General features: G+C 44.6%; 1 long non-coding RNA gene across 1 annotated transcript in view; it reads right to left on the bottom strand.

Annotated features, from left to right (window-relative positions):
- The window catches only part of LOC130844817 (uncharacterized), a 31,567-nt gene extending 27,358 nt beyond the window's left edge, over positions 1 to 4,209 (bottom strand). Inside the window, exon 1 of the long non-coding RNA XR_009051245.1 lies at positions 3,084 to 4,209. This is a non-coding gene — a long non-coding RNA (uncharacterized LOC130844817). The remainder of the gene's footprint in view (positions 1 to 3,083) is intronic.
- Positions 4,210 to 14,505: the final 10,296 nt, after the last annotated feature.

The raw sequence follows: 14,505 nt of genomic DNA, 5'->3' as shown, positions 1-14,505 counted from the left end.
TCAAAAAGAAGGCAAGGATATCTGCTCTTACCAATGCAATAATGTAAACAAATAAAAGTCCTGCATATTGGAAAGGAAAAAAATAAAACTGTGTCTCTCGGCAGACTGCAGGATTGTCTACACAGAAAATCCCAAAGATATACAAGGAAGATACTAGACCTGATAAGTGAGCTTAGCAAGGTCACAAAATATAAGGTCAGTATTTAAAAGTCAATTGTATTTCTATATACTACGCTTATCAGTTATCTCTTGCTACATAATTACCCCCAAAATTTAGCTCCCTAAAATAATACACTTTCATTATCTCACACAGTTTCTGTGTGTCAGGAACTGGGAAGCAACTGAGTGGGGCTCAGGTGCTCTCAAGAGGCCGCAGTCAGGATGTTGGCTGGGATGCAAACATCTGACGGCTTGACTGGGGCTGAACCATGTGCTTCCACACAGCTTGGCAAGTCAGTGCTGGCTGCTGGCAGGAGGCCTCAGCTCCCTGCCATATGACCTCTCCCGAAGGCTGCTGGAGCATCCTCACAACCAAGAGACAGCAAGGCAGAAACTGAAATCTTTCCTGTTTTAGGATCTAACCTCGAAAACCACAATCTGTCATTCCTATATTATCCTATTGGCTGCATAGATCAGCCTACTCAGTACATAAGAGAATTGCACAAGGGGATGGCTACCAGGGGAGAGAATCACTGAGGGCCACCATGGAGGCTTGCAACTATGCCAGCATTGAGCAACTGGACACTGACATTTAAAAAAAGTACTATGGGGACTTTCCTGGTGGTGTAGTGGTTAAGAATCTACCTGCCAATGCAGGGGACATGGGTTCAAGCCCTGGTTTGGGAAGATCCCACATGCCTCGGAGGAAATAAGCCTGTGTGCCACAACTACTGAGCCCAAGTGTTGCAACTACCGAAGCCCATGTACCTAGAGCCTGTGCTCCGCAACAAGAGAAGCCCCCCCGATGAGAAGCCCAAGCACTGCAATGAAGAGTAGCCCCCACTCGCCACAACTAAAGAAAGCTACAGAAAGCCCGTGCACAGCAACAAAGACCCAACACAGACAATAAATAAGCACATAAAGAAATAAGTTTTGAGCACACAGGCTCCATAGTTGTGGCTCACGGGCTCTAGAGCGCAGGCTCAATAGTTGTGACACACAGGCTTAGTTGCTCCGTGGCATGTTGTATCTTCCTGGGGCAGGGATCAAACCCATGTCCCCCACATTGGCAGGCAGATTCTTAATCACTGCATCACCTAGGAAGTCCCTTTATATATATACGTATATTTATTTATTTAGAAATAAATAATTTTAAAAATTAAAATAAAAATGTACTGTGACCTAGAATAGTCAAATTCATAGAGTCAGAAAGTACATTGGTAGATGTCAGGGGCCGGGGGTGCGGAGGGGGAATGGGGAGTTAGTGTTTAATGGGGACAGAATTTCAGTTTAGGAAGGTGAAAAATTCAGGAGATGGATGATGCTGAGAGTTGCACAACAGTGTGAATGTGCTTAGTGCCACTGAACTGTACAGTTAAATATGGTCAATATAGTACGTTTTATATTCTGTGACTTTTACCACAATATAAAAACATTTTTAAAAAATATAATGACCTATATGGGAAAAGAATCTAAAAAACAGTGGATATGTGTATATATATAACTGATGCACTTTGCTGTGCAGCAGAAAGTAATGCAACATTGTAAACAGACTATGCTCTAATAAAAATTTTTTAAAAATAAAAAAGCAATAACAAAAAAATAATAATAAAATAAAAAGTACTGTGTAGAGAAATTCTCTAGCAGTCCAGAGGTTAGGACTCCTCGCTCTCACTGCCGAGGGCCCGGGTTCAATCCCTGGTCCCCTGGTCAGAGAACTAATCCCACAAGCCACATGGCACGGCCAAATAAATAAAAAGTACTGTGGACAAGAGCACCAAAACCATGAAGTACTTAATGTATAAACTAACAAAGTTAACATACTGATACCCAGTGGAAATTTGCCACTCATCAGCTATACTGCATGCAAAGGGTGCACTTTTTAATCTTTAAATTTTTATTTTTAACAAAAGAAAGAATTCCTCTGCGTAGAACATGAAACGTATAAGAACCAATCCCTCTGCTTTGGCATATTCTACATTAGGGAATTAAATGCTGAACTTCAACTTCATTTTCTACTGAAGTTTTTTTACCTCATGAGTGGATTTCAGAAATGAGCTTTTACCAAGCCCAGGTGAGATGGGGCCCCCATGGTTGCCTGACCTGGGACAGAGTTTTTTCTTTCTCCTGGCAGTATATTTGTGTGATTTGCCCAAGAGTTGGTTCTTTCCCATCTGAAGGCATTTATCATACACGACGTGAGGTAATTTGCAAATTTCTGATTGCAAAAGATTTCAGATTATCAAATGCTAGAACAGGACCGGGCAAACCTGTGGCCCGAATCTGGCCACCACTCTTTGCCAGAGCAGGTCCCCGTGTGCCATCTTGGGGAGGTGGCGCCGCACAATAGCTGAAAGTAGAGAATCTGTGGTCGGTCGCCTAGGTTCAGATCTTAGCTCTGTCATCTACTAGCTGGGCTAATTGCTGAACTTCCCTAGCCCTGTTTCCTCAGTTCTAAAGAGAAGGTAATAACAGTACCCGCTTCACATGGTTGTCATACAGATCTAATGGACTAACGTACGTACAGCACTTGCCCAGTGCCCGGATGCAAACAGGGCGCCTTGGCTATTTGTGTAGTATTAGTTATTATTACTCTTCTCAGCATACACGCCCCCTGCTGGTTCTGAAGAACACAGGGGAGTTACCAACTTCCGTTACCTGATAAAAGTAAAAATAGAGGTAGTACTATACAGGACTCATAGAATAACCTCAAGCGTTTTTAGTCTTCCTAGAAAAACTTAATGCTCTGGAACGCTCTCAATGACCCGGTTCGGGAGCATTTTCAAAACCACTGTAAGGCAGAATGCTGTTCAAGTTGCCTAAACTCTATCTCGTAAGGCACCCCTTTATGTGCACCAGCCTCACTGTTTCCATGGGTCTCTGGGAGATACTGTCACCAAGGTGACTGGCTTAGTGGACCTCACCTTGTAGTATCATCAGGTCCTTTCGATGGTAGCTTACGCTTGTTCGAGGCCGGGGATTTTCACTAGATGGGAAAGTCAGCTTCGGCTTACTGAACGTAATCAAGTGGCATCACAAGAGGATCTATCAGTACTGTTTTCTGTTCTCTCTGATAACATGGAAATTTTGCCCTATATTCAGGCTGTTGCTGTTGCCGTTGCCATTCTTACCACTTTAATCACACAGGCAAGTACACTGCGAGCCACTGAGAACTTGAGTAAGCGTGCAAAAAACCTTCTCTCAGAAAGTGAACAGATCTCTCCTGAGCCTCAGAGATCTCACAGATAAAAATCTTGATCCAGAAAAATGTTTGGCTTTTTCTGCTGATGGATGGAGCCTTCCATTTAACTTCTTCGACAACTTTATGATGATCTTCGCACTTAAGCGCATTTCCCCCGGATGTTTGGTCTCTGCAAGGGTTATGTTCAGGACAGCGTTTACCTGCCACCAGGTTACAGAGTTTCGAACAGATGTGCACAGAGTTCTGGTCATATTTCTCCTGGATCTTTCTCCCTTGGCCAAACGTCTTCAATCCCCCACTTAGCTCTGGAGATGAGTTTGTAGGCTGAGAGGCCTCGCTGTTAGTAATCAGCTTTTTGATTTGTTTCTCCCAGTTTCCTTGCTCATAAACCTCTGGCACGCGGGTCATTCCTCTGCCTCAGAAGCTCCACATGGTCAGTCAGATTCAGTTTCCTGTAACTGCTCTTGACGGGTTGTGGCCACCTGCTTGAGCAGAAGCCTCCAATCCTGGGTTCCAAACCATTTAGGGCTTCCCAGGCTCGGTGGCAAGGTGGGGGCCTTGACAGGGGTCTCGTGTCAGGCCACAATGTCTAGCTTCATCGCAAACTCCTCGACCAAAGTGCCCACTGGCATCCACGCAAGTCCTTCCCAGGGCAGCGGCCGCCATTCCGCCTCGCTTGCAGCCCCGGCTTCTCCCGGCCCCTCCATCCTTGGGCCGCACCTCCTGACCGGGCCCTGGACCCCTTGGGCCGGCAGCCGGCCCCGCGCCGCCCAAAGCAGGCCACCCGGAAGTGAGCAGCCACCGGGGGCGCAAGCCCACTCCTCGCGTCGCAGCCCCGCTGACGAGTAAATTTGTCAAACCCCTCACAACACCTCGGCCAATCGAGGCTGGCCACCGGTCGAGAGGCGACGACTCTGTCCAATTGTGTGCCTCCAACAACCCGCGGGCTCGCCCAATCGCACGGTAAAGCAGCCAATGACACCTCCCGAAGAAACAAGGAAGGCGGGGGAAAGAGAAGGGGTGTGGCCACAAGGCCCCGCCTCCCATTCTGCGACGCAGAGGTTCTGGGCATGCGTGATGGAGCCTGGGGCGTGTAGGGTGGAGGCGGTACCTAAGGTGGGCGTCTAGTCGTCGTCAATTCTTTACGGGAATCTTTTTTTTTTTTCCTTTCTTTTTTTTTTTTTTTTTTTTTTTTATTTTACGGGAATCTTTTAAAACAACTTGTCAGCAGTGTGGCTAGCTCAACTGAAACTAAACATACCACACTGATCTACTTATCCAAACACTGCAGGTGTGCAGGTGACACCTTCTGTTTCTGTTTATTTAAAAAAAAAAAAGTGATATTAAATTTTGCTAATTTGTGCTATACAGATTGGTCTTCAGCTGAGAGAGGGCGAGAGGGTCAAGCTGTATAGTACATATTAGCAAAGTTTAATATCGCTCTGATTTTTAAAAAAATTTTGTTGATGTATGGTTGGTTTACAATGTGTTTAATTTCTGCTGTACGGCAAATTGACTCAGTTATACATATATATTCTTTTTCATATTCTTTTGCATTATTGTTTATCACAGGGCATTGAATATAGTTCCATGTGTGATTTTTTTTTTAAAGAATAAAAATAAAGGTGAATAGAAGGATCATATTCCCCTCTCACACCCCTGTGGACCAGCTGGAATTCTCCCCAGGGTATTAGCACCTCACTTTAGAGATTCTGTGCTACAACAATTCCTTTTGTTGTCTGCAGAGGAAGGAGCTGGGCAAAGCTGGAGGTTTTGGAGAAAGACTGCCTAGAATGACCTCAGGCAAATCACTTAAACTCTCCGTGCAATTTCAGTCATCTTTAAAATAGGGAGATTAGCAGTATTTATCCCATACGGGTTTGGGGAGGATCCAGTGAGTTAATAATATTAAAGTGCTTAGAATAATGCCTAACCAGCACACTGATAAGCTCTTAAATGATGATGATGTTGAGTGAGTGGGTGTAGTCTCAGAGCAGTTCCCTAGTGTTAATCTGTCCTTCCTTATTTTCAGTTACAGGCTTTGGAGTCAGAATGATCTGGTTCCACATTGATTCTCCAAGCATGAGTCTTTCACCTCATATAATGTATTTAAACTTTCTGAGCCTCAGTTTCCTTCTCCGTAAATGGAGGTGATGCAAGGATAAAATGACAATATGAAAGTAACTTATTTATCATGGTGCCTGACATTTAGTAGATTCTCAGTGAAGAAAAGAGCTGTGTTGAGCTTCCCTGGTGGCTCAGGTGTTAAGAATCTGCCTGCCAAGGCAGGGGACACGGGTTCGAGCCCTGGTCCGGGAAGATCCCATATACCGCAGAGCAACTAAGCCTGTGGACCACAACTACTGAGTCCATGTGCCACAACTACTGAAGCCTGTGCACCTAGAGCCTGGGTTCTGCAACAAGAGAAGCCACCTTACTGCAATGATGAGTAGCCTCTGCTCATCGCATCTAGAGAAAGCCCGTGTGCAGCAATGAAGATCCAATGCAGCTAATTCATTGATTAATTAATTAATTTTTTTAAAAAAGAAAAGAGCTGTGTCAGAGACTAATGTGTTCAACACTCCCCATTTCCCTTTCCTCCAGGGCACCCCGCTAGACTACAGTTCCCAGCCTCCCATGCTGGTACATGCGGCCACAAGACTGAGTTCTAGTCAGTGGAATGTGGGCAGAAGTGATGTGCACATTTCCAGGCCTGCCCTTCTCTGCAGTGATAGTTGAACCAGAGGATGGAAGGTTCCTGAATCCCCGCAGCACCACTTGATACAGAGCAGCTCCACCAGGAAAACCCACGTGGGAGAAAAAAAAAATAGACTTGAATTGAGACATGCCAGTAAAATGCTGGGGTTGCTCATCACAGCCATTAGCCAACCTAATACATAGCCATTTCTCTTATTATTGTACTTTTTTATTTGATCCCTCAACACTTCTGACCTCAGTTGGCACTGGATTTGTTGTATATATGAAGGGATGCTGTTTGGTGACGGCATTTGAAATGTGTGCACACTGCTTCTTAGCAGGACTGTAAACCCCTCCTTTTTTTTTAATTAATTAATTTATTTATTTATTTATTTAATTGTCTGTGTTGGGTCTTTTTTTGCTGTGCGCAGGCTTTCTTTAGTTGCGGTGAGTGGGGGATACTCTTCGTTGTGGTGCATGGGCTCCTCATTGCTGTAGCTTCTCTTGTTGCGGAGCATGGGCTCTAGATGCGTGGACTTCAGTAGTTGCAGCACATGGGCTCAATAGTTGTGCCTCACGGGCTCTAAAGCACAGGCTCAATAGTTGTGGCGCACAGGCTTAGTTGCTGCGTGGCCTGTGGGATCTTCCTGGAGCAGGGATCGAACCCGTTTCCCCTGCATTGGCAAGCGGATTCTTAACCACTGCACCACCAGGGAAGCCCTGTAAACCCCTCTTTGAGCTGTTTCTTTTATGCACCCTCGCCCCAGCCCTGTGCCCCACATCCACAGAGCCCAGTTCCTCCAGCAATGCCTGTGGAATGATGCGAGGGTAAGTACCCATGGGTGGGTGCAAATGTTGTTCCCTACTTCATCACAGTCCTAGCTCACCTATTTTTCTCCTCTCCTTTTTGTGGATGTCTTTTTCTTTTTTTAAATTTTTATTTTGTATTGGAGTATAGTTGATTTACAATGTTGTATTAGTTTCACGTGTACAGCAAAGTGATTCAGTTATACATACACATATATCTGTTGTTTTTAAAATTCTTTTCCTGTTTAGGTTATTACAGAATATTGAGTAGAGGTCCCCATGCTATACAGTAGGTCCTTGTTGGTTATCTATTTTATATATAGTAGTGTGTATATGTTAATCTGAAACTCCTAATTTATCCCTCCCCCCCTTCCCCTTTGGTAACCATAAGTTTGTTTCTCAAGTCTGTGAGTCTATTTCTGTTTTGTAAATAAGGTCATTTGTATCATTTTTTTAGATTCCACATGTAAGTTGTATCATATGATATTTGTCTTTGATTACTTCACTTAGTATGGTAATCTCTAGGTCTATTTGTGTTGCTGCAAAGGGCATTATTTCATTCTTTTTTATGGCTGAGTAATATTCCATTGTATATAAGTACCACATCTTTATCCATTCATCTGTCAATGGGCATTTAGGTTGCTTCCAAGTCTTGGCTAGTGTAAATAGTGCTGCAGTGATCATTGGGCTGCATGTATCTTTTTGAATTATGATTTTCTCCAGATATATGCCCAGGAGTGGGATGGCTAGATTGTATGGTAATTTTTAGTTTTTTGAGGAACCTCCATATGGTTCTCTATAGCGACTGTAACAATTTATATTCCCGCCAACAGTGTAGCAGGGCTCCCTTCTCTCCACACCCTCTGTGTATTCCTTGTTAATTCATTCATTGATTTAGCAAATGTTGAGTGAGCGCCTTCATACTCTGTGCCAGGCACTGTGTGAGATTCAGGGATACAGCAGTGAACGTGCAAACACCACCCCATTCCAGAGGAGCTTCCAGCCCAATGGACAAGTAAGACAAGCAAGCAGTACTTTCAACGTAAAACACTGGCCCATAAGCTCCATAAGCATCATATCTGACTTGTGAGCCTTGGCATCCCTGGTACTGGTGCTGAACAAGCAATGGAGTTCGAGGGTGAGTATCAACAGGGAAGTGTTCTTAAAGGAGGTAATGTCCATGGGAATTCCCTGGCAGTCCAATGGTTAGGACTCCACGCTTCTGCTGCAGGGGGCATGGGTTCGACCGCTGGTTGGGGAACTAACATCATGCATGCTACAGTGAAGCCAAAACAGAAAAAGTTAATTAAATAAACAAATAAACCAGGGAACATTAAGAAAGAAAAAAAGGAGGTGATGTCTAACCTGAGTCCTGAGGGTTGAGTAGGAATCCTCCAGGCAAAGGAGATTGTGTGGGGCTGGGGACAATTTATTCCAGGCAGAGGAAACCACTGGTACCAAGTCTGCAGACGAGAGAAAGTGATGACTCTGGAAAGTGAGGGGGTGAGAGATGAGCCTGGAGAGGTCAGTGGGGGTCAGATCATATTCCAGAAGGGCAAGGAGCTTGGCCTGAGGCATTCACAAACACCTGGCAAGACTTAATTCCTCCCCTGAAAAGAATAGGAATAACCTCAGGAGTGATTCAGCTTAGCTTCTCTGGGGAAAATCACTCCTAGCCTCTCTAGTGCTTTTGCAGGTGTGGCCCCTGACCTATGGGGACCCAGCCCCTGGCAGCCCAATTGTCTCATTATTCTTGCTGCATTTTTTTTTTTTTTTGGCCTCACCATGCCAGAGAGATCCTAGTTACCTGACCAAGGATTGCACCCACGTCTCCTGCAGTGGAATCTTGCTACATCTGAGATTCCACACCTGGGCCCCACTGGCAGGTCATTTCCCCTTTGGCTATTGTTCCTGTCTAGTCCTCTGCTGGGATGCTAAAGTCCTGTACACCCAGCCCTTGTGAGAAGAGGCTTGCCGTGATCACTGTCTATCATTGTTTTTGTTTTTTGGTTGGTTGGTTGGTTGGTTGGTTGTGCTGCATGGCTTGCAGGATCTTAGTTTCCCAACCAGGGATTGAACCCAGGCCCTCGGCAGAGCAAGCTCTGAGTCCTAATCACTGGACCGCCAGGAGATTCCCCCACATACTTAATATACCCTCTTTAGACCAGCCTTTCAATTAGCTGCTAACCCACTGGCCCAGGCGAATGGGACAGATGTGTCTCCATTCAGTTTGTTGGCTAGGAAGTAAACAATAGATTTATGCAGGCAGCCTAGTTATTCAAACTTATTTCCAAAACTTTAAGTTTTCCTCTAATTATTTTCCTCTCTTCTTCTCAATCTAACCCTTGGCCAACGATTTTGCTGCCAAACAGATTCAGTACAGCACAGTGGTTTGAAATCAGACAAAACTGGGTTTGTCTCCTGGACCTGGTCATCATTAGCTGTGTTGGCTAATTACCTGCCCTCTCTGAGCCTTGCTTTACTCATCTGTCAAATTGATTCAATGAGACAACGTTTGTAGAATGTTTAGCACAACACCTAGCATGTAATAAGCCCTGTAAGTGGCAGCCACTACTCAAGATTCAAAAAATGTTTATTGAGCACCTATTAGGAGTCATGTGTTCAAAAAGTAACTCTACGTGAGCCTGCTTCTTCTGGGTAGATTTATCTGTTCTGCTTTTAAATTACCAGGAGAGAAACACGCTCAGGCAGATTATTTCCAAATTGTGGTCCATAGACCCCCGAGGGTCCCTGAGACCTCTCAGGGAACTGCAAGGGTCGAAACCATTTTCATAATAATACTAAAACATTACTTGCCCTTTTCACTGTGTAGACACTTGTACGGTTGGTGGGTAAAACTGCTGGCCCTTTAGCATGAATCAAAGCAGTGGCTCTAAATGGTACTAGTAGCCATTGCTTTCTTTTTTTTTTTAAGGTTTATTTATTTATTTATTTATTTATTTATTTATTTATTTATTTATTTATTTTTGGCTGCATTGGGTCTTCACTGCTGTGCCCAGGCTTTCTCTAGTTGTGGCGAGTGGGGGCTACTCTTCATTGCGGTGCACGGGCTTCTCATTGTGCTGGCTTCTCTTGTTGTGGAGCACAGGCTCTAGGGGCGTGGGCTTCAGTAGTTGTGGCACGTGGGCTCAGTAGTTGTTGCACGTGGGCTCTAGAGCCCAGGCTCAGTAGTTGTGCTGCACGGGCTTTGTTAATCTGTGGTGTGTGTGATCTTCCCAGACCAGGGATCGAACCTGTGTCCCCTGCATTGGCAGGTAGATTCTTAACCACTGCACCACCAGGGAAGTCCTGTCATTGCATTCCTCACTGCCATGCTCTTGCAGAAAAAAAAGGTCAGTTCCACTTTAGAGTGTCCCCGATGAAGCAGTAAAAATAATTTTATTAAATCTCACCACTTGAGGACATACCTTTTCAGTATCTTGTCTGACAAAATGGGAAGGACACGAAAGGCACTTTTCTGAGGCATACCAAAGCACGATGGCTGTCTCCAAGAAAAGCACTGGTATGACTCAGTTGCCAGCTGAACTAGCTGCTTTTCTCAGGGATCACCATTCAAACTACAGCTATTCAGACTGGGGTATACAGACTGGGGTATAAAATAGATCTGCCGTCCACTTGACGGCCCCTCAGCCCGCCAGCCTTGTCATCACTGGGGCATTTAAACCCCAGTGGGGGCCCAGGAGGCACCTCACATGCCATAGGAGGATGGGTCCCCGGCTCCACAAACCCACCTCCCCTTGGACCCAGACTAGTGAGCCTTTTAGAAATAGACAGAAGCACTTCCCTGGCAGTCCAGCAGTTAGGACTCTGCTATTTCACCGCTGAGGGCCCAGGTTCAATCCCTGGCTGGGGAACTACAACCCCATAAGCTGCAGCGAGGCCAAAAAACAAAATAAAAGACAGAAAATGTGTATCTCCCTTAAAATTTAAGTATAACCAGGAAGATTGGAAATCTAAATGATACACTTGTAAACAACTGGCCAAGATCCCAGCAAAAGTGCCGTTTCAACTTAGCTTATTTTTATTATGGTAAAATGCACATAACATAAAATTTACCATTTTAACTACGTTAACGTGTGCAATTTAGTGACATTTAGTATAGGTGCAATGTTGTGCAACATCACCTCTAGTTCCAGAACTGTTTCATCATCCCAAAAGGAAATCCCATGCCCATTAAGCAGTCACTCCCCATCCACCCTCCTTCCAGCCCCTAGCAAACACTTATTTGCTTTCTGTCTCTATGGATTTGCCTATTTTTGGTATTTCATATAAATGTAGTTATATAATATATGGCCTTTTGTATCTGGCTTCTTTCTCTTAGTGTAATGTTTTCAAGGTTCATCCGTGTTATAGCATGTAACAGTACTTCTTTTCTTTTAATGGTTAAATAATATTTCAGTATGATTCTACCACATTTTCTTTATCCATTCATCAGCTGATGGACATTTGGGTTCTTTCTAGCTTTTGGCTATTGTGAATAATGCTGCTATGAACATTCCTTTATAAGTTTTTGTTTGAACCTCTGTTTTCAACTCTTTTAGGTATACACCTAGGAGTAGAATTGCTGGGTCATATGATAATTCTATGTTTAAGTTTTTGAGGAACCTCCACACTGTTCTACACAGCAGGTACACTGTTTTACGTTCCCACCAGCAGTGTATGAGGGTTCCCATATCTCTCCATCCTCACCGACACTTGTTATTTTCCATATAGCCATCCTAGCGAGTATGAAGTTGCATCTCACAGTCGTCTGAACTTGCATTTCCCTGATGGCTGATGATGTTGAGCAGCTTTTTGTATGCTTGTTGGCCAACTGCATAACTTCTTCGGAGAAATGCTTATGCAAGTCTTTTGTCCGCTTTTTCTTTTTTTTTAATTATTAATTAATTAATTAATTTAGGCTGCGTTGGGTCTTCATTGCTGTGCATGGGCCTTCTCTAGTTGCAGCAAGCAGGAGCTTCAGTAGTTGTGGCACTCAGGCTCAGTAGTTGTAGCTCATGGGCTCTAGAGTGCAGGCTCAGTAGTTGCGCATGGGCTTAGTTGCTCTGTGGCATGTGGAATCTTCCTGGACCAGGGCTTGAACCCATGTCCCCTGCACTGGCAGGTGGATTCTTAATCACTGTGCCACCAGGGAAGTCCCTGTCCACTTTTTCATGGGGTTGTTTGTATTTTTGTTATTGAGTTGTGTTCTTTAGATATTCTGGATGTTAGATCCTTTTCAGATATATAGTTTGCAAGTATTTTTTCCCACTTTGGGTTGTCTTCTCCCTTTCTTGATAGAAAGTTAGATTTTGAGATCTATCTTTTCTCCAGTACCTATATTTCTGGGATCCTGCCACACAGGGCAAGACCTAATTCCTCAGTTCTCCTGCCAGTGGCCTTCCTTTATTCTATCTTTATCCTCACCTCCCCATCACTTGTCAGCTCCATCATTTGGTGTGGCTTCCCGGGGCTCCATGTGGAGGAAGATTCTAAAGTGGTTCATTGGGAAGGAGGACCACAATTTGGGAATTCTGCCATTGGCACAGAAAGGGAGCAGATAGGATGTCTTTCTGGTACTCGCCATCCTATCCTTTAGGAGCCTCCTTAGTGAATTCCTTCCTTCCTTTCCCTCCCCAAGCCCTATCCCTCAATAATTTTTCACTGCCTTTTCTCAGCCAAAGTTGCCAAATTTTGTTTTGTTTTTGTGAAACAATATAATCAGCCAACGTTGAACTCTCATTAGATATTTGATAATATTAAAGAAATGCTGGGGGACTTCCCTGGTGGAGCAGCAGTTAAGAATCCACCTACCAATGCAGGGGACACGGGTTTCATCTCTAGTCTGGGAAGATCCCACATGCCATGGAGCAACTAAGTCCGTGGGCCACAACTATTGAGCCTGGGCTCTAGAGCCCTTGAGCCAAGCCACAACTACTGAGCCTGCGTGCTACAACTACTGAAGCCCACGTGCCTAGAGCCAGTGCTCCACAACAAGAGAAGCCTGCGCACCGCAATGAAGAGTAGCCCCTGCTTGCCACAACTAGAGAAAGGCCCATGTGCAGCCAAAAAAAAAAAAAAAAAGCTGGGAGTTTTAGTGTGATTATGATATTGTGGTATTGTGAACTTTTAAAATAAATTTATTTATTTATTTATTTATGACTGCGTTGGGTCTTCATTGCTGCACACGGGCTGTCTCTAGTTGCAGTGAGCAGGGGCTACTCTGCATTGCGGTGCTCAGACTTCTCATTGCAGTGGCTTCTCTTGTTGTGGAGCACAGGCTCTAAGTGCTCGGGCTTCAGTAGTTGCATTGCACGGGCTCAGTAGTTGTGGCGCACGGGCTTAGCTGCTCTGCAGCATGTGAGATCTTCCCAGACCAGGGATGGAATCCGTGTCCCCCGCATTGGAAGATGGATTCTTAATCACTATGCCACCAGGGAAGTCCCGTGAATATTTTTAAAAAGAGCTTTATCTTTTTAGAGATATACACTAAAATATAATAATATTCTTTTTATTTTTATATATGTTTGAAAATTTCAGTACAAAATAAAATAATATAGAAAAACAATCCCACTGAGTACTAAGCAGAAGGAGGAAAATGCAGTGCCCAACATCTTCCACTGTGCAAAGTGGTGATTTCTTTAACTTGCCCAAAGTTGCCAAGTTTTAAATCTTATCCTCACACTTCTTTTATTCCCCAGTCTTGGAGCTTTCCCTCTCCTGGGTCTTTCTCCTTAGCGGAAGATGGAGGGGAAATTCCTGAGACTCAGGTGTGATGTGAGGAGAAATTGCCAGCATTCCCTGCCCTGAGCTCCCCTTTCAGGAGCCCCTCAGAGGAGACCTTGCTTTTAAGCCCACCTGTGTCGGGTGCTTGAGACCCAAATACTGCCCACCTTGATGTGAACACCAAGGACTCTGCAGGGTCCCCTGCTGCCTGTTCAGACCCAAGTGTCTTATTTTTAGCTTAAGGCTCCCTTTCCTACCAGAATGCACATTCCCTGGGATGTGGCCACTTTTCTGATGGCCACCAGCCAGCCTGTGGTCCCCTCCCAGTGCCCAGATGCTCCCATCTCCAGGCCTTTGTTCAAGCTGGTCCCTCCATCTGGAATGTTCTTTCCCAGTCTCCTCTGATTAAACTCCACTCTCCCTTCAAAGCCGGCTGTCAAAAGTACTCGCACCAAGAAGGCTCCCCCAGCCTCCCCAGCTGGAACCAATTTCTCCCTGGACTAGGATTCTTTTTTCCTTCCAGTTAAGATGGTCACATTTTCTGAACTGTACTTGGGACTCATACTCTCTGTCATTAGTATGACTGCCTTTTGGAGAACAGGTGCAGAGAATATGAAAGCAGGCCCAATCAGGAATCCTGGCATATATATGATCACTGCACAAGTTGTAGGCTTCACATTCCTAGGTTGTACTGCAAGTTACTGCAGTTGTGGGCCAGGAGGTTGCACTAGATCAGGTTAGAACCAGGCTCCAATGATTCAGACCCAGCTCAGGCCCATGCCTGTGTAATAGCGAAGAAACTTTGTATGTTATTATAAGTTACTCACTAAAGGGATGTTGCCTATAAGCTTAATTTATGCATCATAGCCCATCTCTGGGAACCCTGTCTCCCAGGTAATGAGCATTAAGCTGAA

This window comes from Hippopotamus amphibius, chromosome 2, assembly GCF_030028045.1.
Source record: "Hippopotamus amphibius kiboko isolate mHipAmp2 chromosome 2, mHipAmp2.hap2, whole genome shotgun sequence".
NCBI lineage: Eukaryota > Metazoa > Chordata > Mammalia > Artiodactyla > Hippopotamidae > Hippopotamus > Hippopotamus amphibius.
This window is presented reverse-complemented; position numbering and strand designations above follow the sequence as displayed.